This window comes from Canis lupus, chromosome 8 (genome assembly GCF_011100685.1).
Source record: "Canis lupus familiaris isolate Mischka breed German Shepherd chromosome 8, alternate assembly UU_Cfam_GSD_1.0, whole genome shotgun sequence".
NCBI lineage: Eukaryota > Metazoa > Chordata > Mammalia > Carnivora > Canidae > Canis > Canis lupus.
The window spans coordinates 49,766,251-49,779,950 of record NC_049229.1 but is presented as its reverse complement, the minus strand read 5'-3'; positions in this window follow the sequence as shown (position 1 = coordinate 49,779,950).

The window sequence follows — 13,700 nt, the reverse complement described above, 5'->3', positions numbered from 1 at the left end:
AGTTCCCAAACCGGTCATATCTGCTCCTGCCACTCCTTCCCCTTTTCCAACCTCCACACGCATAGGGTCCTTGGTACTAACAGTCCGAGGAAAAGACAGCCGTTGGCATCTGGTTTGACCGTAGGCCAGTCATTTAAACTTTCCGAGTCTCTGTGTCCTCAGCTGTAGTGGGAGCGTAATAGCAATGCTGACCTCTCGGGGTCACTGTGATAAAGGGTCACATCAGGCCTGGCTGGGGACCCCCGTGGGGCCTCGTGGGTGTGTGTGTGTGAGGTTGTGGGTGGACATACGTGGTGGCCGCTGTGCCATGTGGAGCCACAGCTGCCAATATGGGCCATTTGGTTTGGGGTGCTCAGGGGTCATCCACCCACATTCCCTTTTGGAAAAAGCCTTCCTTCTAGAGCTATTTGCCAAGTGCGTTTGTTTTCCGAGCACTGCATTAAGCGCGGACTAGATGGGAAGGAACATAACAGACTTAGTTCCTGTTCTCCAGCTGTTCACATCTGCTGGAATTGGCCTACTGTTCCCCAGAGCGGGAAAAGCAAGTGCCCGGGATGACTGTGTCCCCAAGGATAGGCTGGCTCACTGACCTTCCAGTCCTGGGTGTGTCAGCTTCATCAGGTGTGTGGCACACAGTCAGTGCTCGCTAACTATCCTTGCAATGGATGAGTGGGTGGCCAAGAGGCCAACGCCAATGCCCAAGTGGACCGGCATAGGCTGGCTGAGTCTCACTGGGCCCGAGGTATAGTCAGCCCTGCTTTCTAGGAGACAAAGGCTGCCAGCTCAGCTCAGGGTAGAGGCCATCTCAGAGCCCCAGGCAGGCAAGATGACCTCCAGCAAAAAAGGAAATTGGCCATTGTTGTTGGGTGTAAGCCAGGCACTGAAGTCCCTATAGCTGCCAGGTGAAGCCAGAGTGAGCGTCTTCTTTCCGGAACTTCTGCCTGTTGGCCAGACCTCCATGGTACCTACCTACCAGTAGGAGGAAGAGGAGAAGTTCACCCCAGGAGGAGAAGTTCACCCCAGAAGTTCACCCCAGTCCCTCTGGGCCCAGCTTTCCACTCAACCTGGGGGGTGGCTCAATGCAGAGGCCAGGTGGGTCCTGAAAGCAGCCTGGGGAGAGGTATGTCACTGTAGTCATGCTCTACAAGCCTGGCTGGCACCTCTCCCGTCTCTCTGGGTCCCCAGCCCACCCTCTTGAACTTGGGTAGGACCATCTGACTGCTTCTCCTTTTTGACTTCAGCCTTGCTGGCTGTCCATCCAGCCTCCCAATTCCATTCCTTGCCAACCAGGACCAGCCCCACCCGGGTACCCAGCCATGCTTCCCAAAGTCCAGGAAGGATGCCTGGCTCCCAACGGTGGATGAGTGCCGCCACCTGTCTGGCTTCTTTGGGGATTTAGTTGTCAGGCTGAACCAGCTCCTTCTCAATGGGTGTTTTCTTAGTAAGGAAACATGAATCTGAAACGGTGATCCCCAACCACTGTCATGAGCTGTTTCCTCCTCTTCCCCAAGGCGATATACCCCACTGGCCAAACTGAGAGCCATTGCTGCATACTGCTGAGAGTGGGTCTTATTTCACAAGTGTGACAAGGCAAAATAAAGGCTGAGATGCTGCTCTAAAAAGAAGATTGTGTAAAGTGAAATGAAAAGAAACACCTTCTAAGATTAGCTCAGCGATAGAGTGATAATCAATCATCGTCATCATGATTAGAATAGCAGCTAACACCGAGTATACACTATGTGCCAGGCACTGTGATAAGCATTTTGTGTTCAGTCTCTCATTTAACTCTTCATAAAAACCCAGGAAGTTAGTTACAGAGGCTCAGAAGGATCAACAGTGAGAGGCAGAAATGGGGTTGGATCCTGAGTCTCATTCTAGACCACATGCTCTTAACCGCTACCCTGGAAAGGATCTTCATGACTAGCCACTCCATCTCTTACACAAGGAGACTTTACTTCCTTACTCTCCAGAGAGGGAAACCCATTGCCTAGAATCTGGCAGTGCAGGGACTGGATTCTGAGTACCCTAATTCCAAATCCAGAGCTTTTCTCTACTGTGCCACTTGTTCACTAGGAAGGGCTCTCCCTTCCTCTCCCCTGTCCCTCTGCAGCTGAGGGGGATCATAAGGGCAGAGAAAGAACTCAGAACTAGGAGAGCTGGGGTTGGGATATGAGCAAAATGTTGCCAAACTAACCAATAGGCATTGCCTGGAGCCCCTGGGAGCTCCAGGGAGCTGGTTTGAAGGACGGAAGCCAGAGTCAGGAGCCAAAAGAGCAGCCGGAGGTAAAGAGTGTATAGGAACCAGAGGGCCCAGGTAGGTCAGGATTCAAGAAATCCATGAAGGCAGCCGCAGCTGCTATGAGGCCAGTGTGTTGAGGACACTTTGGAATAGAAGCTGGTGGAGCCAGGGGTTTGTTGAGGCAGGAATGATCCCAACGGGCTTGAGTTAGAACCAAGAGAAAACAGGTCAACAGGCCAAAGGCAGAGATTTGGGAGCAGCAAGGCCCAGTGATGAAAGGGGGCATGTGTCCTAGTTACCACAGGAGAAGATGTTGGAGGGATAAGTGGCAGCTACAAGGAGTGGTGAGCTGGGGGGTAAGGGTTGGGGTTGAGGGGGAGCTTCATTGCTTCATTGCTTCACTGCTTCATTGCTCAGCAAACTAAGACCTTTGGCTGGGGCTTGGAGGGCTTCTTGGTTTCAAGTTGAGACTTAAGGAAGGAGAAGATATCCAGAGCATCTCAGAGGTCTTTCCCGAGCATCAGATAAATATTTTCCCTTTGTTATTTTCACAAGTAACTGTTATAAATATTTAACTTGTATTGATCACTTTTTTTGTCAGACTGTTTTTTTTTAATGGAAATTTGCGTTAAGACCAGACTGCACTGGAGCTTGAATTTTTAAGGGCTATAGTTGAAATCAACAACAAAAAAATAAAAGATAATAAAAGGACGTGATGCTGCTGGAGCTACTACGTATGGCTCCCTCTCTGCATCATGTAAATTCAAAATTGATTTTTTTAAAAAAATGCTGCTAAGGGGTGGGGTGCATGATATAGGGTATCATTTATCTTGAATTTACCTCTCATCAGGGCTTGCCAGGGTCCTCAAATGTCTTTCCATCTCCAAAAGGAGTGCTACAACCCAGTAGGAAGCATGTCCCCTACTCCCCATCTTTAAGAATGCAGAGGCAGGCTTGGAGAGGGAGTCCCCTCATCAGATTGGCAAACTAATCGAATCGCAACCATTCCGGATGCCTAAGCCCGGCAGGTCTTGCATCTGTAGTCTTCACTAATTCTGCACGTTCCTGATCTTAGCAATATTTCAAGCCGCTGGGCTTTGGACTTGGCTATTTAGAGTTAATGTTGCTCTGGGGGGAGGGGGGTGTGAGGAGGGGTGAGGAGTTCCTGCAAACCCAATGCCTCTGCACCCAGAGCCTGGTAAGGGGGCAGTGGTCAGAGGGAAACAGAGGGAGAGAAAGATATCAAGTGTAGTAATCAGAATGAAAAATGGAGCCGCGGTTGCTTTAAACAAGAGCTAATTCATCACAAGAACGAGTGGATAAGTAGCTGAGTTTCAGACGTTCAGTAAGTTCCCCGTTCTGCTCCAAAAATTATTCCACCCCTGTCTGCATGCTCCCATAAATCATCCCTTCTTCACATCAGCTCCGATTACCAATTACTCCTGCCTGTAACACGCATTCCTTGCCCAACACCATCTGATGGGGCCTTGCCTTTTAATTTTACAAATGCCTTCTCTTCCCCCACGTTTTCTTTCTTCTTTCTCCTCTGGTCTCTCCCCTCCCCCCCTTCCTTCTCTCCCTGTCCTCAGCCATCTCTTACCTGCATAGGGCCTCTCCTCCTCCCCGGGGCTCCTGCCCACCTGGCCATCTGCACTTGTCCCTTGGGAAGGGAGGGAAAGCCACCCTGGGGAGCAGTGGCCCTTGAGAGGCTTGGGAAAGGTGTAGGAGAGGGATATGTGGCATTCAGCCCTGGCCTGGTTCTTGGTCTGCAGACCCGGATGGAGTTTGAGGCCACAGTTCTGACAACCTGTTGGAAAGGGCTATTGATTGTCCCTACGAGAACAGCATTACACACCCCCACCCCCGCCCCACCCCATTCCCACCCCGGCACCTGCCATGATGACAGTGGTCACTGTAAATGTTTATGGTGATCTGTGTGGGCTGCTGGCTATGTGAGAGCACAGAGGTCTCTGCAGGGCTCTGCAGGGCTCTGAAATTCCTTCGAAGCAGCTCTGCCTACTGGCTCAGCTTCTGCTCCCGACAGAAGTCCCCAGCGCTGTGATCCCCAGACTTCAGTACAACTGTGGCATGTTCACGTTCTTTGCCACATGGACCATGTGTTCTTAAAACCAACTGTCAATTGATTTTGAGACTTACCTTTGACCTGAGCAAAAATACATGAACTCGTGTGTTTGAGGTGATAGGTCTATTTCCCCCAGTACCAGTGGAAATAAATGCTTAGCTACTAACCAACGAGTAGAGCTACATCAAGCAGCACCTGTACGCAGGCCACATGTTAAAGCTTCACTCTCCCCTGTTCGCTCAGGTATGTGCCCTGATCACCGAAAGGGGACAGAAGTCAGAACAGCTGGGACCTCCGAGAATGTCACTGCCCATTCCAGGCCCACCAGAGCCTGAGTCAGGAGGCATGGCACAGGTCCAGAAACCTGGAGTCAGAAAAGTCCCCCTGGGGGCCTCTGCCCCTGCCTTTACAAATACTAGTCTAGCTGTACTTCAAGCCTAATTTGCTTTGTGACCTTAGGAAAATCACTTCTTTCTCCATATCCTAATTGCTTAAGCTGGGAGAACCCTAGCTGTCCTTCCTACCTTATGGAGGTCAGAAAAGACCCATACTTGACAAACTCAGTATAAGATGGATTCTGAAAGGTGCCCAGCTCTGGTCAGGTGAGGTAAGGAGGAGTGGCTTGCCCCCTATAGCAGCTGCATGGGAGCGGGACCTAGCCCCACTCCCCCATGGGCTTTTGTGTGCTGGCCTTGCAGCCCCGCTTTCCCATCTTTTTTTTTTTTTTATTATTATTATTCATTTGAAACAGAGAGAGAGAGTGCATGAGCAGGGAGAGACAGAGGGAGAGGCAGACTCCCCGCTGAGCCGGGAGCCTGATGTGGGGCTCAATCCCAAGATCTTGAGATCATGACCTGAGCCCAAAGCAGACACTTAACCATCTGAGCCACCCAGGGCCCTGCCATCTTTTTTGATTGGCTTTGAAAACCACAGATTCCTACAGGCTTGAGGACCCCAAAAGTGGACTCCAAGCTGGTTTCATCATGGTCATTTCAATACAATTGTATATGAGGTATGGAGATATCAAAAGTCACCCAGAAGTCCAGGGTGGGCACCAGGGTGGTGCCATCCAAGGATCCAGTGAACGACATTTAAAGAGGCAACCACTCTCAGGGGCTGACCCTGCTCTTGCACAAACCCGAGAGGGAAGGCTTCCTTAAATGCTGCGCTCTGGTGTCTGTCTGCCTCCCCGCCAGGCCTGGCTCTGCAGACGCCACAGTGTTGCTGGATGGGAGTCCTTGCAAGGCAGGGTGAAGTCAAGAGAAAACACCGTAGTTAACTAAACATCCAAGGGAAAAGGCACTATGCTAGTGTGTCCGTGCATGTCCTATCCTTTGATCTCTCAGGGGCATCATTAATTCATCTTACACCTAAGAACCTCCAGGCTTAGCGAGTAGAAGAACCTGCCCAGTAAAAAGGAGAGGAAGGAAGGAGCTCATAGATCTGGAATTCGAACTCAGAACTACCTGTGTTCTTTCCACTTTCCCTTTCTTGCCCTGAGTTAGTTAAAATAGAATTGATTCCACCTCGCAGATGAGGCGGACAAAGACCCAGACCCCTCATGTTTTCTATGCATTTAATAATTTATCACTTTTAAATCACTCATTGCCCAATAGGGTTTTAGATCACCGGTGTTCATTTGGACCTCTCACATCCATCTGCCCATCGAACATGACTGAAGAGGCATCCACGCAGACACAGCAGAAAATTGCAGAGCTTCTTTTTGGGGAATCTGAGAAGCCAGTTGGGAGACAAAATTAGCTAGGGATAATAAATGAGACCGAGGAAAGTAAAGAAAGGAGTGTCTCATGTATAAACAATGGGAGAGAGACTTATTCCAGAAAACTCAGGCCGAAGATGATTGTCAACAGACAACAGAATTTAACCCTGAGCTTCCCTGATAGAGCTGCTGTTGTTAGCCAATAACCCCCCCCTGCAAATCAGATGAGAGGGGCTTTCTCTACACTAAAGTGTAAGCGTAATTTGTTGCTGAGAATCTTTGCACAGGGGGCATTAACAACAGCAAAGCCAAAAATAATAATATAGTAGTAGTAGTAATAATAATAAAAATTATTATGGCTACCATTTATTGAATAGGTACTTCCAAATGCAACTTAATTGAATCTTCACAGTGAGCATTATTGTAGCCCTGTAATAGCACAGTCCCATGGTCAGAAGTGATGGAGAGTGGGTTTTTCCAAAGTGGCCTGTCTCCCTCAGCCACTCCATCTATAAGGCCAAGGCCACTGGTCACAGGAGGAAAATCACCGTTTACTACTGAAGGGAAATATTAAATAAATGACACAGATATTGTTAATTCACTGTTTCGCCCCCTGCCCTTTTATTTCCTGATCCACCTCGGTCTATGGAAGACAGAATTTCTTCATATCCCCAGTGTATTAAAGTCCTCTCTTCCTGTGTATTTGGGTTGCACAGAGCTGTGGGGGGAGAGCTCCCTCCCGGGAGGGGGACACAGTAAGGGAGAGAGCCAGCGTATTCAGGGGCCGGGGAGCGTCTGCATGATTAGGTAGGGTTTGAGTGAGGCTGTCTAGGGTGGCAGTTCTCCGAGTGTGGTCCAGCAGCACCTGGAAACTCAGCAGATCTGTAATCCTCAGGTCCCATCCCAGACCTACTGAATTAAAAACTGGGGTGGGGCCCCACAATTCGAGGTTTAACTGTGATTAGTCGTTTTCAACTGTGGCTGTGCACTGGCACCATCTGGAGAGGTTTTTGTTTTTGTTTTTGTTTTTTTTAAGAATTTATTTATTTATTCATGAGAGACCCAGAGAGAGAGAGAGGCAGAGACACAGGCAGAGGGAGAAGCAGGCTCCATGCAGGGAGCCCGATGCGGGACTCGATCCCCGGACCCAGGATCATACCCTGAACTGAAGGCAGATGCTCAGCCACTGAGCCACCCAGGCATCCCACCACCCGGAGAGTTTTAAGAAACACTAGTGCCTGTGTCACCCTACCCCAGGATGTGGGATGTGTCTGGGCATTGAGAATTTCTTACTTTCCCCAGGTGATTCTAGAGTGCAGCCAAGGTTGAAAAGCCCTGGTTTGGTTTAGAGGTCAGAGGATCCTAGACTTCATCTCAGATTGATGCTCCCCAGTGACAGGATGGAGGGGTGTTCCCATGGTGTCAAGAGTTCAGACTTGTCACTTTGGTCTGAAATTCTTCTCAGCTTGAAGGTTTAGATTTAAGGTACTGGGAGTAAGGAGATAATATACTATGGAGAAAAGAATCTCGAATTGGAAAGACTTTGGAGCCTAGTACAAATCCAACATCCACCACTGATTAGCTATATGACCTCTTCCAGCCTATACCTGATCTATAAAATAGTGGGATTAACACTTGTTTCCACCTCTGTTGATAAAGCACCAAGGGTTGTGGCTGGTGGTGGGCTGTAACTCATTAGATAGAAGACATGGTTTTTAAAAAATGGAAACTGGTCAAGGGGAATCGTGAATGTTGGGGGCTCCACTGTGACCCCTAAGGTCGGGGAAAGGGAGAAAAGTGAATGATGATGTTGCAAGTAGGGAAGAGGCTAGTGGAAAGGATGAGGGGAAGGCAGCCTCAAGTCTGTCCTGTGGTGGTAGAAGGGTTCAGAAGAGAAGGGGTCCCCTGGAAATTAGCCTCACTTGTTGGTGGTAAGGGTTTGGGACAAGACTAAGCAACAAGCAGTGTATGAAAATGTGTGTCCTGCAGGAAGACGAAGATCCTGCAAAGGGACTGTTGGGATGTCCCCGCTGGGGGTAGGGATCCCAGTGGGAGGGAGCCAGGGTCTGTCTGCATCCTGAGATATAAGAGAGCTATTAGCAAGACTCAGGGACCAGGAATGGGACCCCATAGCTGCCAAGCCAGAATTCTTGACCAAGCTCTGGTCTGCAAGTGAGGGCAAAACGACACTCTCCTGGCAATGGTATCGGGAGCCCAGCCAAGGCCCTGTGCCCTTGGGAGCATTTGCAGAACTAGCAGGTGACACTGTAACCTTGGTTCAGTTTGCCCACCACACCTGTTAGGGTAGTTTGGGGTGAAGAGATGTTTCTCAACAGGCTTACCTTTGAGCCTGACTCAACCCTTCTCTCTCGAATTCTCTCTCTCCTTCCCCTAGGAGGCCAGAGCTTGGCCTCCAAACTGATGCGAGGTTGAGAGTCAAACCTGCCCACTTCTTTATCACAACTGATGCGTCTATGAAGAGATTCAACCTCCCTACCTGACTGCACCCCTGGCTGCCCCACCTGCACCGGGGTCACTTCACTGTGCCCTGGGCTCTGGGAATAAGACTGTCTTTGGACTAGTGTCAGGGGCTCACAGCTCAGATGGTCAGCTGCTGCACAACAGACAGTCCTGCTGCCAACCTGACCCTTAGCTGGTGCTCTGGCCCCAGGCACTTTCTCCCTGACCAGCTGTAGCTCCCTCCAAAGCTCTTCCATGCTGTAGGAGCCTGGCTGAGCCATGGACATGTGCAGTGACTGTGAGCCCAGCTCACAAGGCCCACCTCCATCCTCTCCTGCCATCTGCCTTGGAAATTACAATCCGGTCCTCAGACTTCTCAGGATTCTCGGCTCATTCTATGCTCTTCCCATCTCTATGCTTTGGCTTAGGATGTCTCATCCACATGCTGTGCCTTCCTACCACATGCACTAATTCCTTCCTCTTCTTTCAATTGATTCCTGCCATTTTAAAGAGTCTGCTCAAACTTCACCTCCACCAGGAGGTTTTCTTGACTCCTCCATATTGGGCTATGTCCTTGGCATTTCCTAAAAACGTTAGCAAAACTAGACCCTAGGATGTGGATACAAATTGCCAAGTGAGTCATGATTCATTAGAGTTGGTGAAAATTATTCTAAACCTGGCAGGTGTAAATGATGGCTGGGAAAGAATGGAGGTGCCAGGTCTTGGGTGATCTGGGAGGGAACTGCTGTCCCTCAGAGATGGGAGGCAAACTGGAAATGTGCAGGAAAGCTACAGAGGACCTGCTGGTTTGGGGGGGTGCTCTAGGCATGGGGGATTCAGGAGGCTGAGACCTTGACACAGGTTCTTGGTGCTCAGGGCAGTGGAACCTGGGGAAAGAGTCAGGCCATTGGCATTACCAAGGGCCTTTCCAAGGAAAATGTTGGGAGAGCCTTATGCTCCCTGCCCCCTCTTTCTGTTCCCATTCCTGATGTCAGGTTCAGGGTCTCATCATTCATTGAATGACCTATTTATAGCCTTCGTGAGTATCATCTCTGTGCTATAGGAATTCGCCACAAGCCTGATTCTGTTCTATTGGCTTTACATGTATTAGTTTGTTTAATCCTTACAAACCTTTGTGCATAGGTACTGTTACTATGTCCATTTTATAGATAAAGAAACTGAGACACAGAAAGATTAAATAACTGTTCAGGATTTCATAGTTGGGCGGAGCAGAGATTCAAATTCAGACTGTCTAGCTTTGGGGCTTAGTTTTTAACCACTCTACTAAACCTCCTTCAAAAAAATAAATAAATAATTAAACCTCCTTCAACCATCCTTTCATTTCCACCAGGCAGCACACTTGGAATGGGGTGTGGAAGACACTAATAGTTCTCCACCTGGTACCTAGTCCGCATTTCATCCCTGCCACTAGCACCCTGATTTTATTTAGGACTACAACTCATCACATTAGAAATACTCATTTTCCCAGATTTCTAGAATGATCAGATGACCAGAGTCTAAGTAATGAGAAATAATCTACAGGATAGGGCTTTGAAGGAGACAATCCCTATGCAGAAAGACGCCCAGCAAGACTAAATGGGAACAGAGTCAGTTGGCACAAGCCTTTCTGCCTTTGCTCTTCTCTCATTCTTTCTCCATGGAACATGGTAGAGAAATATGGAGGTGCAGCAGCCATTTTACAACCATGAGGATGAAAGTCACATGTCAAGAGAATTAGAGCCTGGGTTTTGATGATGTCCTTGGTGCTGCACTAGCCCTGGACTATCTTCCTCTGGACTTGTTGTTACAAGAGGAAGATAAAAGCTTTAACTGGTCAAGCAACTGCATTTTGGCTTCTGTTATAGGTAGCCAAATGCCGTACCCAATAAACACAGAGGATCATGCATCCTTATAGGCTCACCTTAATGGTCAGTCCTAGTAGTCCACTATTACCACCAACAGCAGTGTCCTTAAACTGGAGTATGCAGCAGAATCACCGAGTGGGCTTAGAAGAACTTGGTTGCTGGGCCCTACCCCCAGGGATTCTGATTCAGTAGGATGGGGTATTTGCGTTGCATCACTAACAAGCCCCCGGATGATGCTGGTGCTACTGGTGCAGAAACCATACTTTGAGAACCACCACCATACAGAGTGGGGCTCAAACTACTACTTTAGAACCCTTAGCAGTCTGACTCCAGGGATGCCTGGGTGGCTCAGTGGTTGAGCATCTGCCTTTGGCTCAGGGCGTGATCCCACGGTCCTGGGATCAAGTCCCTCATGAGACTCCCCCCAGGGAGCCTGCTTCTCCCTCTGCCTGTGTCCCTGCCTCTCTCTGTATGACTCTCATGAGTTAAAAAAAAAAAAATCTGACTCCAGCTGCTCCTCCAGCACCATCTCTGACTCCTTGCCTCTCCGTCCCCAAAGTGCCCTGTTCTCCGGTCGCACCAGGCTGGAAAATTTCCCCAGCACCCCCACCCATGCTCACCCCTCCAAGCCTTTGCCCAGGCCAGTCCCTCATCTTGCAGTGTCCCTTCTTCCCATTCTTCTGCAACCAAACCCCACCTGTCCTTGAAAGCTCAGCCTTCTTCTCCATGACCTACTCTCCAACTTCTCCTGATAATGAAATACTCTTTCCACCAAGTCCCCCAGCACTTTGCTTTTATCTGTTCTAGCATTTCTTTCACTCTGCCTGGAATTATAGGCAGTTGTATGCTTGCTGTCTTTCACCAAGATGAGAGTTCCGTGGGGGCAGGGACCAGATAATAGTACTCAGCCCTGTGACTGTCCCCTTTGACCTGGAGCAATGCTATAAACACAGGAGCTGCTCAGGAAATAATCAATTGAGAGCACTTGGATGGAAAAGAGCACAGCTAGTGCTTACTGAGCGTAGTAAATGTCTCCTGAGCACTTGCTACGTGCCAGGACCCAGTCTACTTGCACTGTCTCACAGAGTCCTACCACAGGGTGTTACAGTAGGTTCTATCATCTGCCTTCTAGATGAGGAAACCAAGGCACTGGCAATTTAGGTAACATCATGCAACCAGGATGTGGGGGAGGCAGGATTTGAACTGAAGCCAATGGTTTAACCAGGCATTCACCTGCCTCTCAAGTGCAAACTCAGATCCGTCAGGTCAGAGACAAAGAAATATTAGCAAGAAAGGTGATCCATTCCTGAATGACTAGGAGGTGAGTGACATTAATCAGGGTCCTTAAGTGGCCAAGAAATGAACTACCTATTAAAACCTGTCTTTAATAAGAAAAATAAAGTTAGGAAATGGGTGCAATTAGTAAGTCATAATAAAAAACAGGTAAAGGGTCACTTAGAAAAATTAAATGCTAGGGAGATACATAAATCAGGGGGTCCTATGGCGTGCAAACCGAAAGGTCTGGCCAGAATTAGCTAATGAACTTGAGGGACCCTTGACGTCTACTTTCAGAAGTAAGAGTGAACCACGGGGGCTGGCACAGAGGAGGAAAATGTGGGACCGGACTTGAAAAACAGGAAGAAAACCGATTCCAGCAATTTCCCCCCAGGGAAGCCATAAGTTCCGTTTGTAGGCAAGCCATAGAACAAATTTTATGATTAAAAATTTACGATAAATCTTATGAGTAGAAAATCCAGTAAGCGGCTGGAGGGCAACAGAGGCCTGAGCTATAAACTGAACTGGCAGGTTTACGCAGAAGTCATGCCGGGAAACCATAACGCTGTTTTATTCTAACTAATTTGTAATATTAGTGGGAAGAGGGTCCCCTGAAGATTTAGTGCTTTTTGATTTTTAGAAAAGCCTTTGATTCAGTGTCTCATGAAATCTGACTGGCAAAATTAATTTAAATTGGCATGGACAGGGACCGTCTCGGGATGGGGCTATAGTTCGGCTGAAAGGCTATAAACAGAGGTGTGATAAATGGGAATCACAAACTGGAGGGGCGAAGGGGCGGGCCTGGCCATCACTGGCAGGGTGAGTGGAGCAGAAGTGGGTACCCCATCACACTGATGGTCTCCCTGAAGATGAGGTTAATGACTGATCAATTAAATCTGCATGTATAATTTAACCAGGGTGACACAAACAGGGTTGGTGGAGGGAGGAGGCACTGAGAGACACAGAAAGGACAGAATTATTCCCAGGAAACAGTGTGTGTTATGTAGCAGTTGCCTGAGACTGGAAGACCCAAGGTCCACCTGGCTGGAGAAATCTGAGTCTAGGGAAGTTTTTGGCAAGATCCTTAAGGGCTGAGGACACACATATTGGTCAAAGCTGGAAAGAGAAGTGCAAATTCACAGAAAATCTGCTTTGAGCAATGGAGAAATTTATCTCACATGTAGAAATCAGAGACATGGGGTTAATTTCAGGCACAGAATGATCAGGGCTCTGACTTAGTTTCTATGCCACTTGCTGAGTCTGCCCTCCCCCATGGGTTGTGTTGTCCTCAGGCTGGCTTCACTCAAGATGGCAAGGGGTGAGTGATGGTTCCCAAAAAGATACATCCCTGTCCTGGGACCTGTGAATATGATCTTATTTGGGAAGAAGTTCTTTTCAGATGCAATGAAGTTAAGGATCTTGAGATGAGATCATCCTGGATGGGCCATGTGGGCCCTATATCCAATGACAACTGTCCTCATGATAGACAGAAGAGGAGAAGACATAAGCATAGAAGAGGAGATCATGTGATGGCAGAGACGGAGATTGGAGTCATGCAGCTGCAAGCTGGGCAGCACCTGGAGCCACCAGAAGCTGGAAGAGGCAAGAAGGGCTCCTCTCTAGAAACTTCGGAGACAACATAACCCCGCCAACACCTTGATTTCAGACTTTGGGCCTCAGAACTGTAAGAGAATAAATTTATCTTCTATTAGCCCACCAGCTCATGGTAAGATGCTATAGAAGTTTCAGAAAATGTATATGATGCCTGCCAGGAAGCTGTGTGCTTCCTCGTGCTCACGCTAGCATTGTGTGGCTCTCTGGTAAGAGTGAAGAATTTACTATCCCATAAGTCCCAAGCAAGCCTCTCATCACATATCATTGACTAACATTAGCCCAGCCTCACCCCCGTAGGCAAGGGGGTAGAGACTCTATCGCGTGGCTTCCACTCATCACCTGGGTGGAATGGGGCGGCAGCCTGTGGTACCTTGGAGGTCGTGGAGCCTCACAGCCTCTGACCCCTGTGAGGGAGAAGTGGGGTGGAGACAACCAGCCTCCATG